Below are 16,875 nucleotides of genomic sequence, written 5' to 3' on the forward strand. Positions count from 1 at the left end.
TTTTTCAAATTGGGCTCTGTACCGCCATTCTTTATTATATTACGAATATGTGTGCCAAATATCTCGAAAAAATATTCAAAATTACAGCCGCAATCTTGGAACACATTTTCGCTACCTGTTGATCCATACTGTTTCCTCTTAAGATAGTTTTAATAGTTATTTATGATATAAGTATTAAAAGTACAATTTTAAGACGCGCATGTGAAAGTTAACTTGAAAAAATAATTTTATTAATGTTTTGACTTCCACATCAGATGTCATTGTCAAAATACAAAATATTCATTATTATTAGGTTTGTTCTAGCAAACAGTCAAACTAGTCAAAAACCACATCAGCAAACAGTTGGTCAGTAAAAGAACATAATACAGTCACCAGTGCGATCCCCTCTACTCGCGCTGGTCCACTATTCGCTGATGGTTTCAAACTGATGCTAGAACAAACCTATTATTATTATGCATATCATTATCTGTAAATAATATTTCTTCTGATTGTTAATTGTAAAGGATAGAAAAATTACCATTTATTTTATTTTTTTTAGAATCAGCTGAGAGAAGTGGTCTACAAAAAACCAGGAAGGAAACGGAATATGTGGCTACGAAAGGCAAAAGAAAGGTTTACAAAGCAAATGTGACACATTTTTTTGAAATATTTAGGAATATCAGTAAATTGCATTAAAAAAATGTATGAAAAGATTTTGTTCAATAAAAATGTTTATATTTATCAAGGATGTATTATTTGGTATGGCCACATATCGTCATTGATGTAATAATACATCCTATCTGTTTTTTCATGAGTTTTGTAAGAGAGACTAAAAACTTGTCTTAGGGTCACCTCCTGTTTTCATATATTTTTTGACTTGTAGTAAATTAAACTATCTATGAACTACAAAACAAGTCAAAACTTACATATGAACACAGGAGGTGACCTTAAAACATGTTTTTCCATCTCTCATACAAAACTCATGAAAAAACAGATAGGAGGTATTGTCACATCAGCAAGGATGTACAGTGATGAGTGCCCTAATAACCGGCAAAATATGGGCAACATATTTAGTTGTGAGATAAAAAGAAATGAAACTAGTCGAGCTTGGAAATTTAGCGAAATTAACCTTTAAATTTATGTTATATTGATCCCACCTTTACACATATCAGAGGAGTATGTCAACTAAAACTGTCACTGTGACTGGTAGTTTCCAAACTCGTCTGATACGTCTGAAGGTGGTACACAATCAATACAATCTAAATGTAATATCGCTAAATTTCCCAGCTCGACTAGTTTCATGTCTTTTTATCTCACTACTTAATACATGCCTTTTGTGCTATTTTGCCGGTTATTAGAGAGGTCATCACTGTATTTCTGGTATATCCAGGGAATGTCTACAAAATATATTTTGAATGTCCAGAGAACATTCGTGGACATTCATGGAATGTTCCAATAAGACATTCAGGTAATGTTTAAAATGCTGACACAGTATTTTCCTGGGATGTTCAGGGAACATGTTTTCGGGGATATTCCAGGAATTTTTCAATGTCTGTGTACCTTCTATGGACCTATATGGAATATTTTGGTGTTATTACCGCCGCACTCCACTTGCGATTTGTAATCAGTAGAGACTGGAAAATATGCACTAAAAAATGTCTAAAATATGCATGCAATATGCATTTTAAAACAAGCTGAATATGCACAATTAACATGCAAATATGCATTTATATATGCACTTATTTTTATATGAATAATTTTATGGTTTACGTTAAATACATAAATAAATAAAAAATAATAAAAATAAATAAATAGGTTTGAATTTAAACCAAATTGTATTATTATTTCTTAATATATTTTTTTAACTTCAGGTTTTGTGACAAATAAAACGGCAAAATATTTTATTTTGACCACAAGATAAATAAGAGTACAATAAAATAAATGTACATATTTTTATTGTTACAATATTGATTCATATTTTCTAAACTAATATTATAAAAAGAGTACAATAAAACAAATTTACATATTTTTATTGTTACAATAAATAATCATATATTGATTCATATTTTCTAAACTAATATTATGTCTTCTATCTGTTAATATTTGTTTATAGGCAGAAAAAGATCTCTCAACGTCACAAGATGTAATTGGGGCATATTTAAACTTTGCTATTAGAGACGGATCCATATTAATATTTTCATCGAAGTTTCCAAAATTGATTATATTATTTATTGAACGCAATAAAGTGAAACCCTCATTTTTGTTTAAAACGTCATCAAGTTTATCTTTAATTTTTACTCCAATTTCCCCATTCAGATTTGTTATTTTCTGTTTAACCGAATCAACAATAGACATACTATTGTGAAGACATAAATTTTGAGCCTCTAATTTTGTAATTGAACTTTCAATGATATCGAAATTCGATTTTATATACAACAATTGATTTTTAATAGACTTTTCTTTAAAAATATTTTGACAGTTATCAATAGCGGTACAAGTCGGATCAAAACTTGAAATAACGCTTTTGATGTCGTCGTAGTGTTCAGATAAAAATATAGCACTTTTAAGCCAAGTTCCCCATCTGGTTAATACTGGTTCTGGTGGTAAAGGAATATCGGGAAGCATCTCCCTATATACCTGTACACGTAGTGGTGCTTTCAGAAATACTTTTTTTACATTATTTATTAAGGTGTTTACATTGGGAAATTCAATTCTAACTTTCTCTGCAACTCTGTTTAGGCCGTGCGCCAAACATGTACAGTGAATTAAATTAGGGAAAAAGATTTTAAGATTGGATGCAGCTTTCATCATATATGAGGCGGCATCACTAAGCATTAATAATATTTTTTCAAATGGTACTTGATCAGGTAAAAAAAAATTTGTTAGGGATTCGTTAACAAATCTAGCTATTGTAGCATAGTTTGTTTTTTCCAAACATTTTACACTAATTAAGTATGAGTTTTTAAAATCGCCAGAGTCGTTAAGAACTCCAACAATTAGATTCGCAATTTGTCGACCCTTTGTATCCGTTGTTTCGTCGACGGAAATCCAAAGATATTCGGCTTTTAACTGATTTTTAATACTCGTCATCACATCTTTGTAACATGCACTGACATATTTTTTCCGAAGAGTTGAAGAACTTGGTATTTGAGCTGGTTTATCTTTAATCTTGCAATAAGTTTTTAAAAAGTTTTGACACGATTTATGTTCTAACTTGTGCAGAGGGATATTGCAGTTCAAAAAAAAATGGCATAAATCCTTTGCAAAGGTTTCTTGCCCAACTGACGTATTCTGAATCTGCAAACTGTTCTGTAGAATCTGCTGGCGAGGTTTATTATCATTTTTTGATAGCTTAGTTTGGTGAAGTGAAGTTTTTATGTGTTGAACTACTTGGAATTTCTTTTGACATGGAATCTGGAATATAATGATAATGATGTTTTAGATGTTTTCGTAAATAGATACCTACATTAAAATGATCAAACTTTTTAAACCTCCCCCAATTTTTTTTTATTTCTCAAAGTGAAATTGAAATCGTCAAACAATAAAGTACAGTCAGTGTACCGTAGTATACAGGGTGGGCCACTCTCAACACCTCGCTCTGTATAAGCCAAACCGTTGCGAACTTTAAAAAACAGTTTTTGAAGAAATGGGACGGTTTGTCATTTTAGAATAGACAGACACATAGATGTGCAAAGAAGTTTGATAAGTTTAAAAATCTATTGAAGTGGAGAACTTACCTTTTTATCACAAATGGTGCAAAACATACTTTCACTGTCGATAACTTTTAGATGATTGTTACTTCCAATCCAACTTCTGAGAAGACTTGATTTTTCCCTTGCTACTTTAGGCATTTTCACAATAATAATAAAATGATTTTTTTACACAGTATAGTCAATAACTTGCAATCACAAAAGTTGAATAATCGGCGATTGATTTAAGACTAACCATTCATAAAATAAAATAATCTATCCTACCCTTAAAATGCTTAAAATTTCGTTTTGGTTGGTTTTCCCAGAATAATTCATAGTTGGCCGACACCAGCAGAAAGTACAGGTAATATTTGTAATGTTATTCAAAATATAATCGGTATTTACTTAGGTAATTTGTAAATTCTGAGAAGTCTATAAATCTTAAATATCCGGATAATGATACCTGCAGCTATAAATAACGCCCATTATGTTTATGGGTACAACAACAAAGGAGCTTAACAGCAAAATATTTACTTTCACATTTTATTTTAATGGATGTTGATGTTACTAATATATACCTTATTTTTAAATGGGGTAGAGTAAATTCCCATCAAAATATGCATTTATATGCTCTTAAATCTCCAAATATGCAAGGCATATGCATTTATGAAAAACATGAGAAATATGCAGCATATATATGCATATGCATTTTGCATATAATCCAGTCTTTAGTAATCAGGAAGATTGAACACATTGTTTCAAATACAAGTCAATCCATTTGTGACTAAATAATCATGGATTGACTTCTATTTGAAAGAATGTGTTCAATCTTCACAACTACAAATCGCAAGTAGAGTCCGGCGCTTAGGGCTACTTCCTCTTCGGTATTATGTATTATACTACAGAAATCAGGAACTTTCCTTCTAAATATATGTATGCATCTTGGTCATCAAACATATTCTTCCAAACATTTTTTTAAGGGGTTACATAGGTCTTGTGGGTAAAAAAAGTGACTTTTTAAAAAAATTATATCTCGAAAACTAAAATTTATTTTTATTTATAATTGGAACATGTAAAAGTATAGTACATAAGGTATTCTCAAAAAAAGTTTCCAGTCCTCAAAAAACAAGTCCAGTCTCATCTGAAATCAAAAAGTTTGTTGTAGTTTATACCTCTGGCTAGAATATGAACGAAGGAATTAAAAAAAATGAAATTTGAAGATTTTACATAAGTTTAAACACATTTTTGACCCCAATTTTTCTCATTTTTAAAGTAGTTTTTTTTTATAAAACAAAAATGACCTCATCTAATAAAAAATCCTTTGTTCATTCACTAGCCAGAGGTATAAACTACAAGAAACTTTGATTTCAGATGAGACTGGACTTGTTATGCTGCTCACCACAAAAAAGGGCTGTTGTCGAAAAATTGCAGTCAACTCTACAAAAATGAATATTTTTGGCTGAAATTTTTTGAAAGTACTATACTTTTACATGTTTCAATTATAAATAAAAATAATTTTTAGTTTCCAAGATATAATTTTTTTAAAAAGTCACTTTTTTTACCTGCAAGACAACAACTTAACAAATTGTTGATTTCAAATTGTAACAGTTGTTTTGCAAAGTATGCTGCCCTCTTGTATTTTCTGTGTTATCTTCAAAAAACACAAAACAAAAAAAAATAAAACAAAGGTTTAACCACCTTCACACCACAGAATCAAGCAATCAAGTTACACAAATTTTCAAACACGTCACCTGACACAGCGTCTCAAGTACGATTGCGCGAATTGGTAAATATAACTCCGCACGACCACGCAACTCGAAACACAAGTACGCAAACACGGTTGCGTGAAGCGTGGCTCACAATCGTGAAATTTACGAGACTTGCTCGACCTGTAGATTCTTGTATTTGAACCTACCAAAATACATAGTACATATGTAATACTTTTATTTACATAATTTGATTACCATCAAAATTTATATCAATATTCACCTAATAAATTGTTTTCTTACTCTATGTTTTGTTGTATTTTTTCAATTTTAAATCATTTCAATTCAAAATCAAAATAATTTGATTTAATTCAAAAATGTCAAAAGTTTAATCCGTTTCGTTAGTCGATCTTCGCACATAACGACACATTGTCTCCGTGGCGAAGCGTTTAAGGCGAATAAACCCCAATACAACGCCAATACCAACCGCGCTGATAAACTGGTTCGAATCCCAATGGAAACTTTTATTTTTTTATTTTTTTATACATTTTATGATTGTAAGTATATTTATTATATATTTTTATTTTCAGAAAATACGTATTTAGTTAAAAAAATTTCCGACAATATTAATGTTCAGAAATCATTTGTGGAATTTTTAATGTGTTTGTGTGTGTTTTATTCTTTTATTATTTTAATTTTTGGCACTGTTTTAATAAAAATGTTTGAGAAGTAGTAAGTATAAATTAGTTTAATATGTATTTAAACAAAATATATATAAATTATAATATTTAAATAAAATATAAATAAAAAGTATATTAATTTCGTTTAAATCATATAATAGAAGTATAACTTCTTACGTGCGTACAAAGTACACACACATTATTTTTTTATTTATTTGTAAAGCCTTCGTGGAAGTATATTAGCAAGGAATAATTAGCTAGGAAAGAAGACATTAGCAAGCTAGAGAAAATGATGAAAATAGCAAAATAGATAGATTTAATTTTTAAATAGTTTTAAAAGAATACTGTTAATATTTTTTTTATTTGTAAAGCCTTCGTGGAAGTATATTACCAATCATGGAAAAATAGACCTCGAAGTAATAACTACGAGTACAACAAACTGTACTACGCACTAGCGCTAGTTCTGAGAAAAAAAAAACGAAATGTCCCAAGAAACAAAAATGAAAATATACAGGGTATTCCAAAAGTAGTGGAACGGTAGAATATTTCGCGAACTAAACATCGGATCGAAAAACTCAAATACACGTTTTCAATAATTTTTAAAAATCTATCCAATGACATTAAATACGATCCCCTACTACACCCCTTGGAGGTGGGGTGGGGGACAACTTTAAAATCTTAAATAGAAACCCCCAGTTTTCATTATAGATTTGGATTCATTATGTAAAAGTATGCAACTTTTACTCGAAACATTTTTTCGTGTTATGGATAGATGGCCTATAAACGGAAAAAACCATTTATCGTGATACCATAGGTAAATTACCTATAGAAACGGTCTAATATCTCGAGAAATACACTTCCAAATGAAAAACTAGAAAATACGTTTTTAATATTTTTTAAAAACCTATCGAACAACACTAAATATGACCCTCCACTCCACCCCCTAGAGGTGGGGTGGGGGGTAACGTTAAAATCTTAAATAGCAACCTCCATTGTTTATTACAGATTTGGATTCGTCATGAAAAACCAAGCAACATTGATTCGAAATATTTTTTAGAATTGTTGATAGATGGCGCTATAACTGGAAAAAGATGATTTATTAGCGCCATCTATCAACAATTCTAAAAAATGTTTCGAGTAAATGTTGCTCAATTTTTTATGATGAATACAAATCTGCAATAAAAAATGTAGGTTGCTATTGAATATTTTAAAGTTACCTCCACCCCACCTCTTGGGGGTGGGGTGGAGGGTCATGTTTAGCATTATTCGATAGGTGCTTAAAAAATATTAAATACATATGTTTTGGTTTTTCATGTTACGTTGGTGCTACGTTGGTAGATTGCCATGATAATCTTGCAGGGTTGGAATGTCGAGTTGAAACACTGACTCTAACTTTATAACTTTATTTACGGTTTACAACATCAATGAACATAAGGTTACTAAGATGTTGTTTCGCGGGGTGTTCCTTTAGGACACCCTTCTCGCAGGACGGCTCACTAGCATAGTAACGATCTTGCTAATAACAATACTATAATCATTTATGATAATCCCTCTGTGGGCTATTTAGATCTCTTTATAATTTGGACTTATAATAAATAATGATAATTTATTTTAATTTATTATTAAATATTAATAATATTTAATAATATATAAATATATTTATATATATTAATATAATAATAATAATATGAATATAATAATAAAATATAAAATATATATAAATAAAATATAAAATATTATATAAATAAAATATAATAATAATAATATTTAATTTATTATTAAATATTAATTATTAAAGTTATTTTAATAAATAACTTTATAATTTGGACTTCTAATAATAAGTAAACTCTCCGTGAGCCTCTACAAGGTTACATAAACAAAACTGCGTTAATCAACCTTCGTTTTGTTTGCATATTTAGAAACAATATCTTTTTGTAACAACCTAAATTACTTAAAATTATATACATTTTTTGATACATATTATATTATACAGTAAGGGGTTTTTCCCTTACTGTACATTCATTTGGAAGTGTATTTCTGGAGATATTAGACCATTTCTATAATTTACCTATGGTATCACGATAAATTGTTTTTTCCAGTTATAGCGCCATCTATTAGCATAATTTGAAAAAATGTGTCGAATAAAAGCTGCTTATTTTTACATAAGGAATCCAAATCTGAAATAAAAACTGGGGTTTCCATTTAAGATTTCAAAGTTACCCCCCATCCCGCCTCTCGGGGTGGAGTGGGAGGTCGGGTTTGGTGTCATTCGATAGATTTTTGAAAATTATTGAAAAAGTATTTTTCAGCTTTTCGATACCATGTTTATTTCGAGAAATATTCGACCGTTCCGCTACTTTTGGGACACCCTATATAATAGAATTGTAATAGATACCGATAATACTGTGATCATCATCAACAGCTATTCCATCCATCGTCGGATTTAAGCCTCTCTTAGGTGTGTCCATTCATGTCTGTTTGCTGTTTTTTGCATCCATTCGTGGCCAGCCATTCGGTTGACGTCATCAGTCTATCTTGTTTGAGGTCTGCCTCTACTTCTTTTGCTTGCCCTTATATCGCCTTGGTCGCCTTTCGAGAATTCGCTTCGTTAAACGGTTGTCTTCCATTATTCCGGTGTGTCCTGCCAGTTCCATTTTAACATAGCAATCTTCTGGATTTTCATTGGATTTGCGATCGCTGAGCTTAATGTTGAGCCTTTCCATAGCTCTCTGCGTCACTTGAACTTTGTTGACTACGCTGTTGTTACGTTCTTCTTCTTACTCTCTTTCTTGGCTTGCACACTTGTGCATCTGCCAGTACATTTGATTATATTGCAGCTCGTCTTGCTCTAAGCAATGCTGCAACACTGAAATGAAAACCTACAAATTTTGCCTTGATTTACCAACTAACCAGGGGAATATTGGGGGACGTACGTGCGGGTCGAAGTATTTTAAATTCATAAATTCATTTTGTTAATATTTAAATGAATAAGCACTGCCTCTAGTTGTTCATGAGTAAGATGTTGCAATATATTTTGAACATTGGAATTCTTTGGTACTCCTAATTTTGTAAGTTCGGTTCTCAGATTAAACTGCTTGGATACTCTTATTGGACACTGTAGAAGAATATGATCTAGATCCACAATGTTTCCGCATTCACAGTAAGGATGTTCTTTTACTTTTAATCTATATAGGTGTGAGCTTGTGCAACAATGTCCTGTTCTCATTCTTATTATATTTGTCAAATGCCTTCTATCTATGTATGGGAATTTGTGAAACCAGGGTTTTTCTGGAAATGTTACTTGTATTTCTGAATACCATTTTCCTTTAATTTGTACTTTTGACTTCCAATAATGATCTTCTTCTTCTTGTAGTTTCATGGCCTCCACCTCTTAGGTACTTGGCCAGTCCTCGTATTTAGACTAACTGGAAGGGAATCCTCTTTTCAAAGGGTCTTGATTTTTCCATATTCCCTTCTTTAAATTTATTGTGATATGATTTTCAAATAACTATTTTTATTTTATATTTTAATTTGAAATATTGTTAAAAATTGATTGATCTTTCTTAAGGTTTGGTCATTAATATTATGTAGGAGATTTTGTATTGAAATGGGGGTTGGACTTCCTATATTAACAAGTTCCTGATACAGGTCAAATTGATTTGTTTTGTTAATTGGGCATTCAAGTAACATATGAGTTATACTTCCTATTTGTCCACATTCACAAAAAGGAGTATCACTAGAATTAATTTTAAATAAATGGTCTGGTGTGTGACAATGGCCCGTTCGCATTCTAATAATTGATGTCAAGTGCCTTCGATCCACAAATGTGAATTTGTGGAACCAAGGGTTTATAGAAAAATCACTTTGGCATTGTTGATACCATTTCCCTTTAGTTTTAAACTGCTTTGTCCATTCAACTTTAAACTCATTTACAATTTTTTGTTTAATGAAAGGCAAAAAGTCAAATTTATCTATTTTAATGTCTACAGGAACATTTAAAGTCTTGCCTATATTTGCCAATTTATCAGCCTCTGTATTCCCCTTTACTCCAGTATGGCCTGGAATCCAAGCTAAGATTATATTAAATCCTGCTTCCATTGACTCAATAATAAGTCTTTTAGTTAGGTTTACAATATGGTTGTTTGTCCCCCAGGTGGTGTTATGTAATTTTCGGATAGCACTTTTAGCATCTGAAAAAATTATTGCTTCTTTAATATCTTTTTCAATTCAAACAGATACTGCCTTGTTAATTGCAATAATTTCTGCAGTGCATATTTGAGTGTGCTCATGTAATCTGGATTCATAGTTATAATTGATTGAAGGTATGTGTACCCCAAAACCTACTGTCCTCGACTCGGGATCTAAAGAACCATCTGTAAATACCCATGTATAATTTCCATATGAAGCTGAAAATTCATTAAGAAATTCCTGATGAGTATAGCTTTCCATTTTTTTGTGGGTTGAGAAAATTGTCTGAAATGTTCCCGTAAGATAATTCAGTTCGATCTGAAAGCAGGATTTAATGTTCTCTTTATATAGATTAATGAGGTATTTGTCAAAATTATTTTTAATTTCAATCAAATATGGTGGCTTTTGTGATTTCCAAAATCCTATTTTATAATTCACTTTGGTTCCCAACTCTGACAGGATTTCGTTCAATGGATTTTTCAGATCAGCTAGGATTTTCAGATAGAACTTAGCGCACAGTATTTTTCTTCTTGCATCTAATGAAATTTCTCCACTTTCTGCTAACAAAGCATTAGTGGGGGTAGATCTCATACAGCCCGTGATGATTCGTAAAGCTTTAAACTGAATTTTATCTAATATTAAGAGTGGGGACTTACTACAGGGTTTTAATATTGCACATGAATAATCCAAATGGGGTCTTACGATTCCTTTATAAATTAATGAGAGTGTATGGGGGTTTGCTCCCCACCAGGTTCCACATATTGCCCTCATTATATTCAAACCTTTTTGAGCTTGTGTTTCGATACGTTTAATATTTTCAATCCAGTTAAGTCGATTATTGAATATTGTCCCTAAATATTTAATTGATTCTCTAATAGGAATTATCTCTCCCTCTATTTTTAACGGAATATTATTGGTGATGTTTTTCTTTTTGTTAAAGATTACTGCAAAGGATTTACCATGGGACAAGGGTAGTTTATTTTCTGTTAACCATTGAGCTTTGTGAGTAAGCTATATTTTAGTTAATCTTATAAGATTATTTATATCTTCACCAACTGTTATGAGGGCTAGATCATCTGCATATTGAATTAGCCTGAAATTAGATGGAATAATGTCATGTAGCGCTTTGGTATATATGTTGAATAGTAGTGGGCTCAGGGGCGATCCCTGAGCCAGCCCTTTATCAGTGATGTTGGGTCCAATTATTTGGTATTCCCTATCTCGGATATAAATATTTCTGTTATTTAAGAATTCAAAAATTAGGTTATTATATGTATATGGTATTTTTAAATCCGCCATTTTTCTATATAAAAGGTAGATATCTATATTATCTTAAGCAGCTTTTAGATCAAGGAAGACCGTTAAAACCGCTTTTCTTTCAGTAAAAGCATTAAGTACTATGTGGGAAAGCGCTACATGCGCATTACTACATCCACTTTCTTTGCGAAAGCCCAGCTGGTAGCTGGGTAAAACACTATTATGCTCTACGAACCATTCTATTCTATTTTTAATTATGTTTTCTAGAATTTTACCTTCACATGACGTTAAGGCGATTGGTCGGTAACTTTCTGGACTGTTTGGACATTTAGTAGGTTTTAGGAAAGGTAATATTAGTGTTTGTTTCCACTGCCATGGTATCTTACTTGTTTTTAATATATTATTGAAAATTTTTATCAAATGGGATTCTGCTATTGTGGGTATGTTTTTTAACATCGAATAAGATAACTTATCCATACCAGTGGCCTTATCTTTTTTTGAGTATATTATATTAGTGTACTCAGTGTAGGTTATTTGCTCAACAGTTTCATTGCTAGGGCTCAGAAGTTTAAACCAGGGATCTACATTGCATGAAGTTAAATTATTTAGAATTTTTATCGAGGTTTCGTTATTGGGAAAAGTCACATGGCTATTAGAAAAATGAGTTTTAAATTTTTTAATTGTGTTCCAAATTTTTTTAACTGGAGTTTCCCTCGTAAGTGATCCACAAAATCGTCTAAAACTAGATTTTTTTTAATTTGTAATTGTTTTCTAACGAAAGCTTTAATTCTATTACAGTTTATGTAATTTTCCACGGTTTAGTTATCTACATAGGTTTTGATTGCTTTTCGTCTATTTTTTATTAACTCATCGCATTCGTTGTCCCACCATGGTGCTCCCTTAGTTTTATCTCTAACTGTTATGTAAGGGATATTATCTTCTGCACTAGAATTGACAATATTATGCCATTCATTATAATCCACATCATGTCGATCAGACAGCTTAGTTTCTATAGTGCCCATGTATTTTGGCCAATTTGCTTTTTTGAAATTTCTTCTGGTACCTAATATGCTGCCTCCATTTGAGGATTGTGTTTGGTTAATTTCACATATAGTTGGGAAATGGTCACTTTGTCCACTATCTGAGTGTACCTACCAATGACACTTAGATGCTAAATCTTGAGTTACTATGGTAAGATCAACTGCTGATGGATTCTGCCCTGGTTGTACCATTCTGGTGGATGTACCATCATTCATTATAACTAATTATTCTTCATCAACGAATTCCATTATTATTTTCCCATTATGGTTGTTACCAGCACATCCCCATACCTGATCATGTGCATTTAAGTCTCCCATGATTATATAAGGTTTGTGAAAACCTTTTTTAATATTATTCCATGTTGATTGTTTTATTTGCTGACCTGAAGGGTTGTAGATATTAATTATATTTAGGTCAAATTTTGGTAAGTTTATACCTATCACCTGCATATTTGATGTTCTGTCAGAGTTGCTCACTCGTATACTAGTGTGTTCAAAACTATCTTTAATTAGGATCATAATGCCACCATATCCATCATATCTATCTTCCCTGTATATGAAATAGTTTTTATATTAAATATATACGTGTTATTTGTCCATGTTTCATTTAATAAGATTACATCTGGTTTACGTTCTTTAATGAAGATTTTAAAATTATCATAATTTGGTTTAATACTTCTAATGTTCCACTGCATGAGAGTGAGACAGCCTTGCATTTGAAATTTTTTATTTTTATTTTGATCCATAAAATGATGGGGGTGATGAGTTAATATCTAAATAGCCTGTGTCAAACGTAGGTGAGCCTATGCTTTTAAAATTACAAATTTGTGCAATAAAATTGAGAACATGTTCTCTGTCTGAATTATTTAATTTACTAGCCATATTCATAATATCTTGAAGGGACTGAGAGCTTTCTCTGAAAACGTTTTCAGAGGTTTGATTATTGGTTTTATTAAAATTTGGTGAATTTGGGGTACTATATGCCATGGAGGAAGTGGATGGCAACCTACCATTGGGGTTTAATATATTCTCGTTGTGTAGATCTTTATCGTATGTCCCATTATCTTGTGCTCGCCTTTTATTTCCTTTAAGTGTGACACTATAAGTGCTGGATTTTTGTTGATTACTGACGTGTGTCGTTCGTCTAGAGTTTAATGGGATACTTTGTGGTTCAAGGTTTTTAGTGCCTTGAAAGTCAGGGAAATCACTCGGATGGTTAATGAAATTATTGTTTTTTGTTTTTGGAATTTTTTCAGAAGCCTCAAAAAAAGATAGATTTTCTAAAGACATCATCTCTCTAATTTTTTTTTGTCTCGTAAATTCGGGACATTGATGGCTTGTGCTATTATGCTCAATACTATTACAGTGAACACATTTCATAACACACGTTTCATTTGGTTCATGTATTTTAGTACAGTTAATGCATTTACTATTTTTTGTTTTGCACAGATTTTTGGTGTGCCCGTAATTTAAGCAGTTATAACACTGTATCACTGGCATTATATATGGCAAGACCCTATGTTCTATACCGCAGATCAATACTCCCCTCGGTAAAGTAGTCCCTGTAAAGGTATAACAAACAGTTCCAGTTGGGAGAAGTGTAACCACCTCCTCACTTTGGCTACCCTGTTGAGATATATCATCCATTTTTTGCTTAATTCTTCTATTAAAACGTTTGACATGAGTAATTTTACAATTTTTTGTATTGGGTTCTGAGTATTTCAACAGGGTATCCTCTGTGAAGTCTCTATTGATAAATTTCACAATACCTTTACAGGTTACATTCTTATTAGGGATGAACAAGTCATATCCTTTATCTTTTAACGTATTCGAGTCCAAAAAATCATTTGCCGCTTTTCTGTTTTTAAATTCCACACTAATTTTATTTATCCCCTTTTTATGAGTTTTAAAGATTTCATTTAATTTTAGATCATAGATTTCTCTAGCTATGGCCAAATAGTTATATTTCCCGATATTCAAATTTTCATTATTGGATTCTATATAGACTTCAAACGGACCTTTATCATAAATATCATATCTAGATGGGATGTTATTTAAATTTATACTTTCTTTTTTATCAGTCACAATTATTTGTTTTTTGTTATTTCTTAAATTATTATTATTACTTAGATTACCTATATAACTCGTATTTTGTAGTCATTGGAACATCAAAGTTATCATTTTTTTCGACTAAATTTAAATCTGGGGGCTTATCACCCCCAGACGTATTCCCCATTTTTAAAACTAGTTTGCTTTATTTATTTAATTTTTTTTTTAATTATTCTATTAAAGTGTTTTAATTTAGGCTATTAAAATTATAATTTATAAAGGATTTTATTAAAATACCTGACTTTCAAAAGCCGACAGCAATTCAAATTCTGACACCAGTACCTTGTCAAAAAATCAATCAAATTTTAAATTCCAAATTATTAGCTATTTTTATCCAAATTTTCTCAGAATTAACTTCGGAATATAGTTCTTGCAGCTACGTGACAAAAATTATTGCAGTATTACTTTTTCTGTCTCAACTAAACGGCTTTTTCAGAGAACTCTGATATAAGTATATCATTCAACTTTGACAGTTTTTTCAAATATCCGACTTCCAATAATGATTGTGTTCATTTTTTATATTATCTGTTGTTACGTGCCCAAGTTTCAGTTCCATATGTCAGAATTGACAATACGTACTGATCAAAGGTTTTGGCCTTTAATGTATTAGGTAAGTTTGATTTAAATACTTTTTGTAATCTATTAACTGCTGCATAATGATACTATATACGAGTGAAAATTAGATCATGCATAAAAAGCATAATAGTAGGATAAATGCAATGGTGTAAAGAAGGGGAGAAAGAAAGAAAGTAAAGCCTTCGTATTGCTAGTCTATACTTACCTTTCTCACTGGCATCCTCTGTCCCACAGTCCTTCTGTCTTATACCTACTCATGCACTTACAATTTACAACTAAACTCATTTTTTCGTTTGGTAAACTGACTGCATATTTTTTATTTTATGAACAACCTTATTAAATTACAAACAGCAACTAGTCAGCTGGTAAATATTTGTGTAAAATAGTTGGTAGCAGATAATTGGTATGTATAAATGAGCTTCTATGATAAAAACATAATAATTAAACTGTTTAAAAACAAATTGCAATGTTTAAGATAATTGGCATTGGTGAAAAAATAATCAATTATAACTAATTAGAGAGACGTTTTTAAAACATTGCTATTTAACGTAATGTTTGTCCAATTATTAAAGTTGTCTAGACACTTGGTCTAGGACATTGGTCTTGGACATTGGTCTGATGTGTATTTAATCATCGGATATGGAATATTTGTATGGACAAAAATATTTCTCTTACGGTTACTCTATTATATTATTATGATTGTAAGACTAACTTTTTTCTTCTTACTTTCTATGAGCAATTACATTTGTTCTTCATCAGTGAGCATCAGTCAGGACACAGAAACTAAAAAAATTGAATTCTGGGAGTGAGAACATTTTGTCTATCGGAGGGTATATACCCTTTAGTTTATTTATCCGGTCCATAACTGTACACGGTTCCCGGGAAGGGGGCTTATCGTGGGAGGTCTTGTCACTGGGAATTTTCCGGTGTCAACTTATTTCATAATGATTCTTTAGTCAAAATTCACTGAGAGCGAAATCGCAGCCCGTTCTTTTTTTAACTAAGCGCGAAATGCATTTTTTCTGCACAAAGCGCTACGATTCCGTAAGTATTTTACATCGTTTGAAATTCATATTGTATTTCCAATATTTTTTTCTTTCAAAAACTATCAGAAGTAGTTTTGGGGGCATTAATACATTAGTCTGAATTTTTTCAGATTTTTCTGACTACTCTAAGATTGCTTTTTGAGGCTTTGAAAATTATTTTTTCACTTTTTAACAGTTTTAAACGCTTTTGAGATAGTGCTCTTTTTCCGGGTGTGAGTATATAAATATACTTATTTAATTTAATAATATTATTACTATATATATATATATATATATACACAAAATAAAAGCTTAAATTAGGCGCCAATTTGAAAAATAAACTAATATACACTAACGGACACAAATTTTGCATATTTTGAAATTAACGTGTAAAATAAAAAAATTTGTGCTGCCCTCCAGTGTCATAGAAATAGGATTTCTCTTCAGAAACCGATGTTTTAATGTTTCATATAAATGGTATAATCGGATTTAAATTTAATGTGGGCTATATGGTGGCCAGTATAATTTTTAAATTGAATCTCATCAAGGTAAGTATTCACTATTCTACCGACATTAAGACCTGCGTCATGGTACACGAATTTGTTATCCAATATGGCTGGTAAATG

The 16,875-nt window shown here is 31.1% G+C and overlaps 1 protein-coding gene across 9 annotated transcripts in view; it reads right to left on the bottom strand.

Moving 5' to 3' along the window:
* The window catches only part of LOC126882035 (trehalase-like), a 122,245-nt gene that overhangs the window by 91,910 nt on the left and 13,460 nt on the right, over positions 1-16,875 (bottom strand). The window contains exon 2 of one of the 9 annotated variants that reach the window (XM_050646822.1): positions 15,951-16,007. The exons of 6 other annotated variants lie outside the window; for them this stretch is intronic. The gene's annotated coding sequence lies outside the window, so the exon portion shown is untranslated. Of the gene's footprint in view, positions 1-15,429; positions 15,524-15,950; positions 16,008-16,875 lie in introns of those variants that run through there. 2 more of the 9 variants (XM_050646821.1, XM_050646818.1) reach the window with 2 other exon arrangements.

This window comes from Diabrotica virgifera, chromosome 3, assembly GCF_917563875.1.
Source record: "Diabrotica virgifera virgifera chromosome 3, PGI_DIABVI_V3a".
NCBI lineage: Eukaryota > Metazoa > Arthropoda > Insecta > Coleoptera > Chrysomelidae > Diabrotica > Diabrotica virgifera.